At 29.4% G+C, this 12,357-nt stretch overlaps 1 long non-coding RNA gene across 1 annotated transcript; it reads left to right on the forward strand.

Annotated features, from left to right (window-relative positions):
* Positions 1-7,205: 7,205 nt before the first annotated feature.
* On the forward strand, positions 7,206-9,295 carry LOC145962821 (uncharacterized). Its single transcript, XR_014435979.1, has 4 exons — positions 7,206-7,332; positions 7,666-7,735; positions 8,024-8,073; positions 9,177-9,295. It is a non-coding gene; the product is annotated as an uncharacterized LOC145962821 (long non-coding RNA).
* Positions 9,296-12,357: the final 3,062 nt, after the last annotated feature.

Consider the following 12,357-nt stretch of genomic DNA (forward strand, 5'->3'; position numbering starts at 1 on the left):
ATAAAATATTTCGGCAACGAATTATCGATAACACGGTGTTCGACTTTGGCAATACAAAAAATAAACAGTAGCGCGCTATGTTAAAGCTTTAATATTAGAATTAACTATATTTCGACCAATGTTTTAATTTTCTCAATCCTTGTTATTAAACAATATACAATTTAATCGAAAATCGATTAAATGATAGAAATCCAAAATATTAAATAATTACTTCGATCGTTGCGATTTTTACGGACAAAAAAAATAATTATTATTATAATATTTAGTCACAAATATATTTCATCCGTGTTACACTTTATCGTTCTACTTGACAATCTAAATGTAATTTGGATTGTGAGAGAACACGAAGTAAATCAATCGAATTATAGATGCAAATAATTAGCATAATGAAAGGATAAATTGTTTAATAAATAATCAATTTTAATCAATAAATTAAAATACTTCATTAATTTAATATTCCGCGTTAATGTACATTTTATAATATATAAAATATTTTGGCAATGAATTATTGATAACACGGTGTTCGACTTTGGCAATATAAAATATAAACAGTAGCGCGCTATGTTTCGGCTTTGTCATCATTCGCACTGTGACTCTCGAGTAATAAGGTAGTGGTGAGAAACGTTTCGTATTGTAATTTTTTTACTAAACACACACGATTATGATTAGTATCAAAACATAATTTACTTTAAATATTAATATAAATTAATTAATTAAAAATTAATTCACGACATGAAACTGTATCGCAACGATAAATCTTTATCGCATCGCAATCATTCATTACCGTGATCAAAAATTGAAACAAAATAATTAATATAACACATTAGAGAAAATATTAGACAATAACATATGAAATTATATAAATGAGATACAGATAGCATTGTAATATTTGCATGTCGATTGTGAAACGATTTATATAATTTCATATGTTATTGTCTAATATTTTCTAACGAATAATATAGTGATACGCCGTTAAATTTCTTTTCTAGATACGATTGCGATTAACATCGGAAAGTTATTTATTATAACAATATAATTAATTAACTTTTATAAATAACACATAATTAATATCTATATACATACCGCGACGAAAATTCTCGAATCGCATATTTTGTAATTTATTCATTTAAATAATTATAATAAGAATCATATATATATATATATATATATATATATATATATATATATATATATATATAGTAACAGAAATCTAAAATAATAAATTATTATTTCGATATGAAATCGATTTTTACGAGCAGAAATTATTTCTTTAATATTTATAGATATTTATAGAGTCGAATATAATATGTCTGCGACGTTTTATTGTTTTATTTTTCAATCATTGAAATATAATTCGGATTATAAGGACGCACAGTAAAATAATTGAATCGTGGATCTAAACAATTAATATAATGTAAGGCTCCATGAACAATCTTTTAATAAATAATCATATAATTAAAAAATCTATATAATCTAAAGTACTTCTATATACTTTAATATATTCCATATGTATATGTATGTGTGTGTGTGTGTGTGTGTGTGTGTGTGTGTGTGTGTGTGTGTGTGTGTGTGTGTGTGTGTGTGTGTGTGTGTGTGTGTGTGTGTGTGTGTATGTTGAAGTACGTAAAATATTTCGATGACGAACAAGACAATAACACCGACCTTGGCGGCGTAAACAATAGCGCGCTAATGTTTATATGCCATAGTCTTGAAAAATGTTTCCATAAAAAAATAATAATAACACGGTCTTTCGGACTAATTTTCTCGGCTCTATTATTATTCGCGCGACGACACTCAAAGAGTAAAGTAGTAGTACAAGGCGCTCCGTTAAATCCTTTTCTAGACGCGACCGCGATCAATATCGACAAATTATTTGCTGTATCAAAATACGTAAAATATAATATAATATAATATAATATAATATAATATAATATAATATAATATAATATAAATGTATTGTTTACGCCAAGGTCGGTATTATTGTCTGTTCGTCATCGAAATATTTTACGTACTTTAACATATTTATATTATATTATATTATAATATAAAATATAATATAATATAATACAATATATTTCGATATGACGAACGGACAATAACACGGTGTTCAGCCTTGACGATGTAAACAATAGCGCGCTAGTCATACGGTCTTGGTATCATTCACACGGCAACACTCGAGCAGTAAAGATCGTAGTGCGAAATACGTCGTATATTCTTAAATTAATTATTAATTAAACAATTATTATATCATGACTTTCAATTTTATTAAACTTTCGATCCTATAATTCGTATTAATATACATGTATTGCATATATATATATATATATATATATATCAATAATAAAAACAACATTTGTAATGAATTAGTATTTAATTTGATTTCATAAAAACGTCGAGCGAATCGTACTTCTCTATCCCTTATACAATATATTAAAGTGCGTCTCTCGTAATTATTCCGTGATCGGGAGTGCCGTGCAAAGTGTCTCGCAATCGTTTCTACATATGACTAAATATAATTAATTGTTTGTTCGCGAGTGAACATGAGTGCTGTGAAGGTGCAAGCAAAGGATGAAGAAAGGAGAAGGATATCTGGAAAAGTATCGGACAGCCAGAGAACAGTGAGAGAGCCTGAAGCAGCCAGAGAGATATGCGGTGAGTAATTTATAAAAATTATTTATTATTTATATTGTTGCGTCCCCGCGTCTCGTTCCTGCGGATGTATACGCCATCCGTTATTCTGTCGGGAAGTACGATGGAAAAAGATCGTCTCCGCGCGCGTTGTTAAGAGGTTGTTTAACATCAACGACGGTCAGCTGAGTCTGAGCCCAGCTGTCAAGCTGAGCGGTCGCACGTTAAAATCTGTGTTTCGTTTCACGAATTATCTGAGTTCTTGTATGTTTCTCGTGGTTCTATGTTTCGTGGTTCTTGTGTTTCAAAGAACCGTATTATTATTTTCGAGTGCGCGAGTGCGAGCGTGTGTCGATCAATTGTGTCGCGCGCGTTCGATACATAACGTTCCGCGGACGCAACAATATATATTAATTTGAAAATAGACATATTGCTTATTATTTTTTCATTTTCTCAATGGTATATATAATTAGCTCTAAAAATCACGTAATATAATGCATGTATAAAATATTCCAGGTTTTTTTTAACACATTTAAAATATTTATAATAAAGCATTTATAATATTTTTGTTATTACTTAATATTTTTATATATAAATATTTTAATATTTTATAAAATATTTTTAAAATAATATAATTATTTAAATATTTCATATATAAAAATTAACATACTCTCTTTATATAATTATATTTTTCAAAAATTTATAATAAAGAAAAATTTTTTTGCTAGTTTTACATTTAAAGTATTAATATCAGAGATAAATCTCTCTTAAAAGATAAAAAAATTGATTGCGCGTAATAATTAGTTTTACAAAATAAATTATTTTGAGTTTTATAAAGAATAGATCTATAAGAATATTAATTGATTATATTTGAATTTAATTTTTGACATATTGATTTAAAAATAGAAGTGTGTGACAAGAATTAAAATTAATAATAATTTGAATTGTATTTAGATTGTTAAAAAGTTGAATGATGAAACATCGTATAAAATACACTTAATCTTTAAGTATCGTTAAAGAAATAATTATTCTTATAAAAATCACAATAAAATAAATTATATTGCTAAGTTTTATTTGCTAAGTGTTAACTGTTAAATGCAACAGAAAAATTAATTACTTGATACTTTTTTATTATCATATAAAACGATAATAATTATATTGCGTGTGCGCACGTTGTGTTGCGATTATTATAAAAATTACACGGATTGTAATTAAATATTACTATTACTGTCAATTTATTTATTTGTCATGTATATTCGTGAAATTTAAATCGCGATTTTTTTTCTCATTTAATCATTGGGTAACATCGAAACTTAGTTTATCTTTTCGCGATAATATTTCTTTTAGAAAACCTTACAAAATACATTAAAATTCCGGGTACTCTTTCTTAATTGAAAGACATAATCGATAAATTTATTAGTGATTCTTTTGATTGCGATAGATTATATCAGCTGTATACGCCAATCTAAAAATTTCTAATAAATTTTACATTGTACGCATTTCTGATATTTTCGTGTAATATAATAAAATATTCTATGTATATATTCTATATAACAATTTATTATGTATATCAAGTTATTATGAAAATTATAACAAAACTATGTGTGTGTGTAAAAGTTATTTATAACACTCACAATAGAGAATAAATCTTGAATAAAAGTCTCGAAAAATGGAAAATATATCTTGCAATATCTTCATTTTTTGAAAAATTATCTTACTCTCCGAACTTTTCTTTCTCTTTCTTTCCATATATATAATATTATTGTAAGTTCAAGCGTGTGTGTTATAATGCTCCCATGCAACATCAAATTATCCGTATTATTGAAAATATTTGAATAAATTCGAATATATATTTATTTGATGTTGATAGCATCATCAATTTATAAATTATATTATAATTATACTACATATTTTGCTTCGCATATTGTCGAATATTTTTCTAAACACGATTACGATTAGTATCGAAACATGATTTGATATAATTATTAATAATTAAAAATTAATTAACTTATAATAAACGACATGAAACTGTATCGCAACGATAAATCTTTATCGCATCGCAATCATTAATTACTGCGAATAAAAATTGAAACAGGGGATACATAAAAGGGGATAAAAGAATTAATTTTGTTATGATCTTTCGATTATTAATGCTTATTATAATAATTTCCTTAACGATATCTATTAGAATTAAATAAATTTCAACCAATGCTTTAAATTTTCTTAATCGGCAATAACTCATAGAAGATTTCAACGACGAATTATAACAATAACGTAGTATAAGTCGAACTTGGCGATATAAACAGTACCGCGGTAATGTTTCTGACTTACATTCGCACAGTAACCTTGAGCAATAAAGTAGTGACGTTTCATATATTATCAAATTCTTTCTTTACATAGTCGACCCTGGCGATATAAACAGTACCGCGGTAATGTTCTTGATTTACGATCATTCGCTCAGTGGCTCTTGAGCAGTGAAGTAGTGATGTGAGACGTTTCATATATTACCAAATTCTTTCTCTAAACACAATTGCAAGTGCAACGAGGAACTTTTCGTGAATAAGTGTAAGTGCAACGAGGATTAAAGTGCCACGAGAAAAGAGAGAAGGAAGCAAAAGAAAGAAGAAGGTTTTGGAAGTGGAAGGATCAATAAGATATGATGTAAGTCATTAATATAAATTATTTATTACATTCATTATTTATTATATTGTTGCGTCCCCGCGTCCCGTCCCGCTGAATGTATTCGTCACCCGTTGAATTCTTTCGAAGAAGATCGTTTTCGCGCGCGTTGTCAAGATATTGTTATAAACAACGACTGTCAGAAAGTCTAAGCCCAGCTGTCAAATTGTGCGGACGCGCGTCTATTTGTGATCCGTTTTACGATTATTCTGAATTCTTGTATGTTACTCGCGATTTATTAAAATTCTTGTGCACCTTAAATCGCGTTATTATTTACGAGTGCACGAGCGTCAGCGTATGCCGATTGTGTCGCGCGCGTTCGATATATATCGCGTTCGATATATACCGCGTTCCGCGGACGCAACAATATATAAATTATTTATCAATAATATATATATTCAAAATATACATATTTCTCGTTTCGATTTATTTCTTTGATTGTGATTTAATAGTGATTTTAAATTGTAACATATATAATACAATACTTATAAAAAATATTCCATTTTATTTTAAAATAATTAAAACATTGATAAAATTTTTTATTAATTAATATTTTCAGATACTTTTATGTTTTATAAAACATTTCAAATTAATATATTTATTTAAATATTTCATATATAAAAAAATAGAAATTTTTTATTTATCATATTTTTAAAAGTTTATATCTAAGAAATATAAATTATTTTGTAATTACGCAGTTTATAATATTAAAATATATCTATTTAAAAGTAAAAATGTAAAAATTAATTGCGCGCAATAATTAGGTTTAAAATCAATTATTTTGAACATTGCTTTGTATAATAAATGTTCTCTTATCCTTTATATTTTTATTTATCGTTTATATTTGCAAATTTAAATTTATGTACTATATTACAAAATAAATTTCAAATTATGTATTATATTATATATAAAATTATATATAATATAACCCTCCCATAGGGTACACCTTGTCGCGGTGGGAGGGCTTAGTACTTGGATGGTGCCTTGAGGTTTATCTTAAATTTTTCTATTTATGATAAATCTTAAGGTGCCTGAATGGGAAGCTAAGTACCCTTTCGTGTCGTCGGTGCCGTCAACGTGCCGCGGACGGCAAGCGCCGCGTTTTCGCGTTATAGTATTCTCGCGTCGTCGCGTTTTCGCGGAACTTTTGGACTTTTCATATAAAATCCCAATTTCATTTATTGTCACGAGTCTCTACTTCCGATGCCAACTAACTGGGATGTTTCGAGTTTGCACACGTTGCTATGCAACGTACACTCTTGCTTCGTGCTTCGTCAAGTGATTCGGCCCGAATTAGTTAGAACTCGATCGATTGCTCGGAATGGTCGTCAATGGGTCCCTTCTCTTTGCTCGTCTACAGCCACACGCACTGCGTGTGTTAACCCTGTCGAGGAGTCGAGTGGATTCCCCTAGGCACGATTTTCGCTCGGCAAAAGGGGTTGCCTCCCCATTTTCTAAATTGTTGAATGTTAGCATTTAAAAAATGTGGGTATCCTCTTCTTTTGCCGTCTACTAGCCTGGTGTAGCATATAGCAACCGCGAGAGGCATAATATGTCCGGGCGGAGCACCTGAAATCGTGCTTAGCGGGTCCAGGTTCGATACGAGATAGGATAATTATGCGCGAAAAAGAGTTGGTGAACTTCATTTTCCTCTATTTCCGTCAATCGTTTCGTCTTCTTTCCGGTTTGGGCTTAGTCCTTGCTCGTTGTATCATTGCAATCCCGACCGGTTGGCTTGAAGTTGATTCTCGTAAGTGAAATGGGATTTTCGCTCGTACCGAAACCGGGAGTGCCGTTCAAATTATATACATATTAAGTATATACATCGCGCGATCAAATATAAAATTTTTAATCGCATCGAAATAGTGCGGAAATCGTTAAGTATCGCGCGTAAAATAGCGAAAATAGCGATATAAAAATATCGCTCGTGAGTGCGGGAGTGCCGTTGAAAGTAGCGCGCGTCAACAACATGAGAGGAGGAGGAGGCCTGGGAGAGGCATCAGGCACCTGTGAAGCAACTCTATGGTAAATAAATTATCGCTTATATATAATTATTTATTAATTGCGTACGCGCGATTTAAATTAAGTAATTAATCGCGTAATTTGATTTTTTATATACATGACTTAAACAAGAGAAAAAGAAAGAAATTTTTACATAAAAACTGTAATATAAAAGTTTCTACGTTCGAATAGCTTTTAATAGAATTATTAAATTATTACTTATTAGTAGAATTTTTTTCAAAATTTATAAAATTGTTTATCTGCTTATTATTTATGTGCGTCGGATATAAAATTAAATGCATATAATAATAATTTTTTGACCGTGACTACAATTTGAATCTTCTTTGCATGTTACAGACCAACAAACTATTGTGAGAGGAGGAGGAGGCCTGGGAGAGGCATCTTGCATCGGCGAAGCAACCTGATGGTGAATATTTATTATTTGTATATCAATTGTTATAAATCGTACGCACAATAATTCGTTCTTATAATTTAAAGGAATTAAAGAGAAAATTAGAGAAAGATTTTTATAAAAATCATATATAAAAATTTCTATTTAAAAAGTAATTTTAAAATTTATAAAATCTTCCCACGTGTTTATATCTGCTTATTATTTTACACACCGGATATGAAATTCCGCACAATAATAATTTTTTGAAATATTGATTGTATTTTGAGCTTTGTTATAAATGAATTTTATATTTGTATGTTACAGACAACGTAGCTTCAATAATGACAACTCCGCTGTGGCACATCAATGCTCCGGTAAGTGATAAAAACTTTTATTTAATTTTAAAGTAACGGATTGATAGAGATTGTAGATAAATCTGTTGCCTTAAAATGGATGAGCTAGAATAGATTAAATTAAATAACTTTTAATAAATTCGTTCGAAATATATTGCATCCATTGCGAAAATATATTGCAGTATTTTAATTATAAAGAAAAAAGATAGAGAAAAGATTATTTTTGTATAAATTTTACCTAATTTATTAAAAATAAAGAACACTAAAAATTGTATCAATTACATCTAATGCTAATTTATTCGTTTATAACGCGCATTTATCTTGTTCACTTATCTTACTCTAATTTCTTATTAGCTCATCCATTACAACATTTGTTGTAAATATTGTTTTTAAACTTAATGTAAAGCCAAATGATTAATTAATGAAATAACTTGTAATGTGATAAATGTAATATGATAAATGTTATACACATATTAATTTTATATTTTATTATAAATTATGCATTTCTATAAAAATTTATTAATTACATATATTATTATAATATCAATCAATTTTTATTGGTAAATCTGCATAGAGACTTTTATATTATAAGAATTTTATATATTATACCAGGCTGCTAACAGCTGAAGCCAGGATAACCATTTACATTTGGGCAGGATATACAAATACAGATTAGATTAATATACATATTATGTCGTACTGTCAATTTTTGCCGGCATTTATTAAAATAAATATAAACTTCTACGAGATAGTGATTAAAGTGAATATAAGTAGTTACAAAATATTAAAATATAGTATTTAAATAAATATAAGCAATAACCAGCAATTATTAAAATAAATATACAATCGATACTCATATAAATTACAATTGCATCTTTCGAGAGCGATAGTTATGTTATGTTAAATTCTGTGATACCCGGTATAAATTCTGTCCAGTTATAAATGGTTGCCTTTGTTTTACATTTTATCATATGAGATATGGCCGTGTTAGCAGTCTAATATAATATAGAGAAATTTGTAATTTGGCTTTATTTCAGTTTAAAAAATTAAATTGAATTTATTTTTAAAAATGCTAAAAAAATGAAAATATTTAAATTAATTTAAATTATTAAAATTATTTTCAGGAATACTAAAAGAAATTGCAAAATTATTAATGTTTAAGAAGATTGTAAATTGCGTAAATACATTCTTATGTAAATTACACGAAAAATTATCCAAAGTATACGTATAATGATTATATAATAGTAATTCATTAAATTAACATATTTATTTTTATAGTATATATTCTTTAAATATTCATAAAAGAGTAACTATTTATATTTTCATATCAAAGAGTCATTAATAAATTCGGAAAATTTTTATATAAAATGTAAAAATTCGATGCTAAATTAATGATTAAATATAAGCGTTATAAAATTTGACGGACGCCTTTGTTATAGAATCGCGAGTCAGTTATTATAAATTTAATGATATGCTTTCCGTTAGATTTATCTATTTATGAATTCCATATCGCGCGGAGCTGAATATTCTTAAAATAAATTATTAAATTATGATTACGAAAATACCGTGTTCTTTCCTCGTTCTTTCCGCGTTCTTTCCGCGTTCTTTTCGCGTTCTTTCCGCGTTCTTTTCGCGTTCTTTCCGGATTCTTTTCGCGTTCTTTCTGGGCTCTTTTCGCGTTCTTTTCGCGTTCTTTTCACGTTCTTTTCGCGTCCTTATAAAAGATTACCGTTTTAACAAAAGAATTTTATCGCTGTCCCTTTCGTCAGATAATATTCCTAAATATTGCTAATTAAATATAAAGAATTATCGAATAAGAGTGTGAAGATTCGATGTGATAAGTCAACGATTAAATATTAGCTATCACAAAATTTTACGATCACCTTCGATATTATAGGATCGCGAGTTAATTATTATAAATTTAATAATTTGTTTTTTCAATTATATTTACGAATTTCGTATCGGAAAATATTCATAAACAAATTAATAAATTACGGTTGCGAAAACACCACGTTCTACCGCGTTCTTTTTGGCGTTCTTAAACGAGATTGTCGTTTTAATAAAAGAGTTACATTGCGTCATCGACTTTTCATCGTCGGTGCCGTCAACATATCGCGGACAGCGGCATTTCGTTACCGCATTTCCGCGCTGTAGTATTCTCGCGTCGTCGCGTTTTCGCGCTTCCGCGTTGAACTTTTCGTATAGGAATCCCAATTTCCTTATTGCCACGAGTCTCTACTTCCGATGCCAACTAACTGGGATGTTTCGAGTTTGCACATGTTGCTATGCAACGTACACTCGTGCTTCGTGCTTCGTCAAGTGATTCGGTCCGAATTAGTTAGAACTCGATCGATTGCTCGGAATGGTCGTCAATGAGTCTCTTCTCTTTGCTCGTCTACAGCCACACGCACTGCGTGTGTTAACCCTGTCGAGGAGTCGAGTGGATTCCCCTAGGCACGATTTTCGCTCGGTAAAAGGGGTTGCCTCCCCATTTTCTAAATTGCTGAATGTAAGCATTTAAAAAATGTGGGTATCCTCTTCTTTTGCCGTCTACTAGCCTGGTGTAGCATATAGCAACCGCGGGAGGCATAATATGTCCGGGCGGAGCACCTGAAATCGTGCTTAGCGGGTCCAGGTTCGATACGAGATAGGATAATTGCGCGAAAAAGAGTTGGTGAACTTCATTTTCCTCTATTTCCGTCAATCGTTTCGTCTTCTTTCCGGTTTGGGCTTAGTCCTTGCTCATTGTATCGTTGCAATCCCGACCGGTTGGCTCGAAGTTGACTCTCGTAAGTGAAATGGGATTTTCGTTCGTACCGAAACCGGGAGTGCCGTATCTAATGTATAGGTATACGTATTAAGTATATACATCGCGCGATCAAATATAAAATTTTTAATACAAGTTATACAAAATTATCGTTTTAACAAAAGATTTTTATCGCTGTCCCTCTCGTCAGATAATATTCCTAAATATTGCTAATTAAATATACAGAATTATCGAATAAGAGTGTGAAGATTCGATGTGATAAGTCAACGATTAAATATTAGCTTCACAAAATTTAACGATCACCTTCGATATTATAGAATCGCGAGTTAATTATTATGAATTTAATAATTTGTTTTTTCAGTTATATTTATACTTACGAATTTCGTATCGGAAAATATTCATAAATAAATTAATAAATTACGGTTGCAAAAATACCGTGTTTTACTCGTTCTTTTCGCGCTCTTAGACGAGATTGTCGTTATAATAAAAGAGTCTTATCGATGTTTTTTTCGTTAGGTAAACGTTAATGAAAGTTGCGTGGCTCGTATCGCCGAGGAGTCGAAACGATTTTCATCATGGAGAATTATTTCTTATCGGTTTTTGTAAGATCTATTCGCGACGTCTAGTTCGGTGCCCCGTTAAAAATTGGGAATTTTTATTGTAAGAATGGAACTAATCCCAGGTTTTCCTGGCAATTTCCGACAGCAATGGTTTCGGTAGTCATTCAACGACGAACGCCATACGCTTCTTTAGAGTCGAATTAATTTAATTAATATATATTTAGATGTGAGAGAAATGTATCTATTTTTTTTCTCGTTAAAAATGTTCTGTCATTATTAGAATTGGTATTATTATTGTTTAATGCCAGAAAGATTTAATAGTAGATTAAATATGGATATAGCGTTGTCTATAAATATCTATTTTTTAACTAATTTCATAGTTTTTATTAACTGTTATTATTAACATAACAGTAATTAGTTTTTATTAACTGTTTGATTACGAACGAATATATTTTATTAATTATTAATTAATTATTTCTAGGTACTGGGGACATTAATATTAGTTTTTAGTTTCTTTTAAGAAACTATTTGCAGGTATTGGACATCCATCGCCATTTTAGAATATTAGTTTTTAGATATATATCATTTTATATATATATATATGTATAATAAAATACATGCATAAATTAACGTATCCAAAATATTTTTATAATTTTTATTAATATTATATATCATATATACGCGAAATTATACATGAATGTTACATAAAATGTGCGAATACTTAAAAATTTTGAGACGAATCGAATGGGTACCCCTATATCAGCAAGATATTGATTAAAAGAAAAAATATTATTAATTTAATTAACATTATAAGAATAAGAATCTAGAGAATTAATCTAGAATTAATTATATATTTAAAATTATTTGATTTATTTTATTTTACAAACTATTCGAATTGAAATTTTTTAAATCTTGCTGTTATCTGGTTCGATTCGTCTCGCGCGCGCAAACGGTACCCCAAAATTATTGTGTTCGCAC

Source organism: Camponotus vicinus, unplaced genomic scaffold, assembly GCF_025532165.1.
Source record: "Camponotus vicinus isolate PSW18456_S1 unplaced genomic scaffold, iyCamVici1.0 SCAF_12, whole genome shotgun sequence".
NCBI lineage: Eukaryota > Metazoa > Arthropoda > Insecta > Hymenoptera > Formicidae > Camponotus > Camponotus vicinus.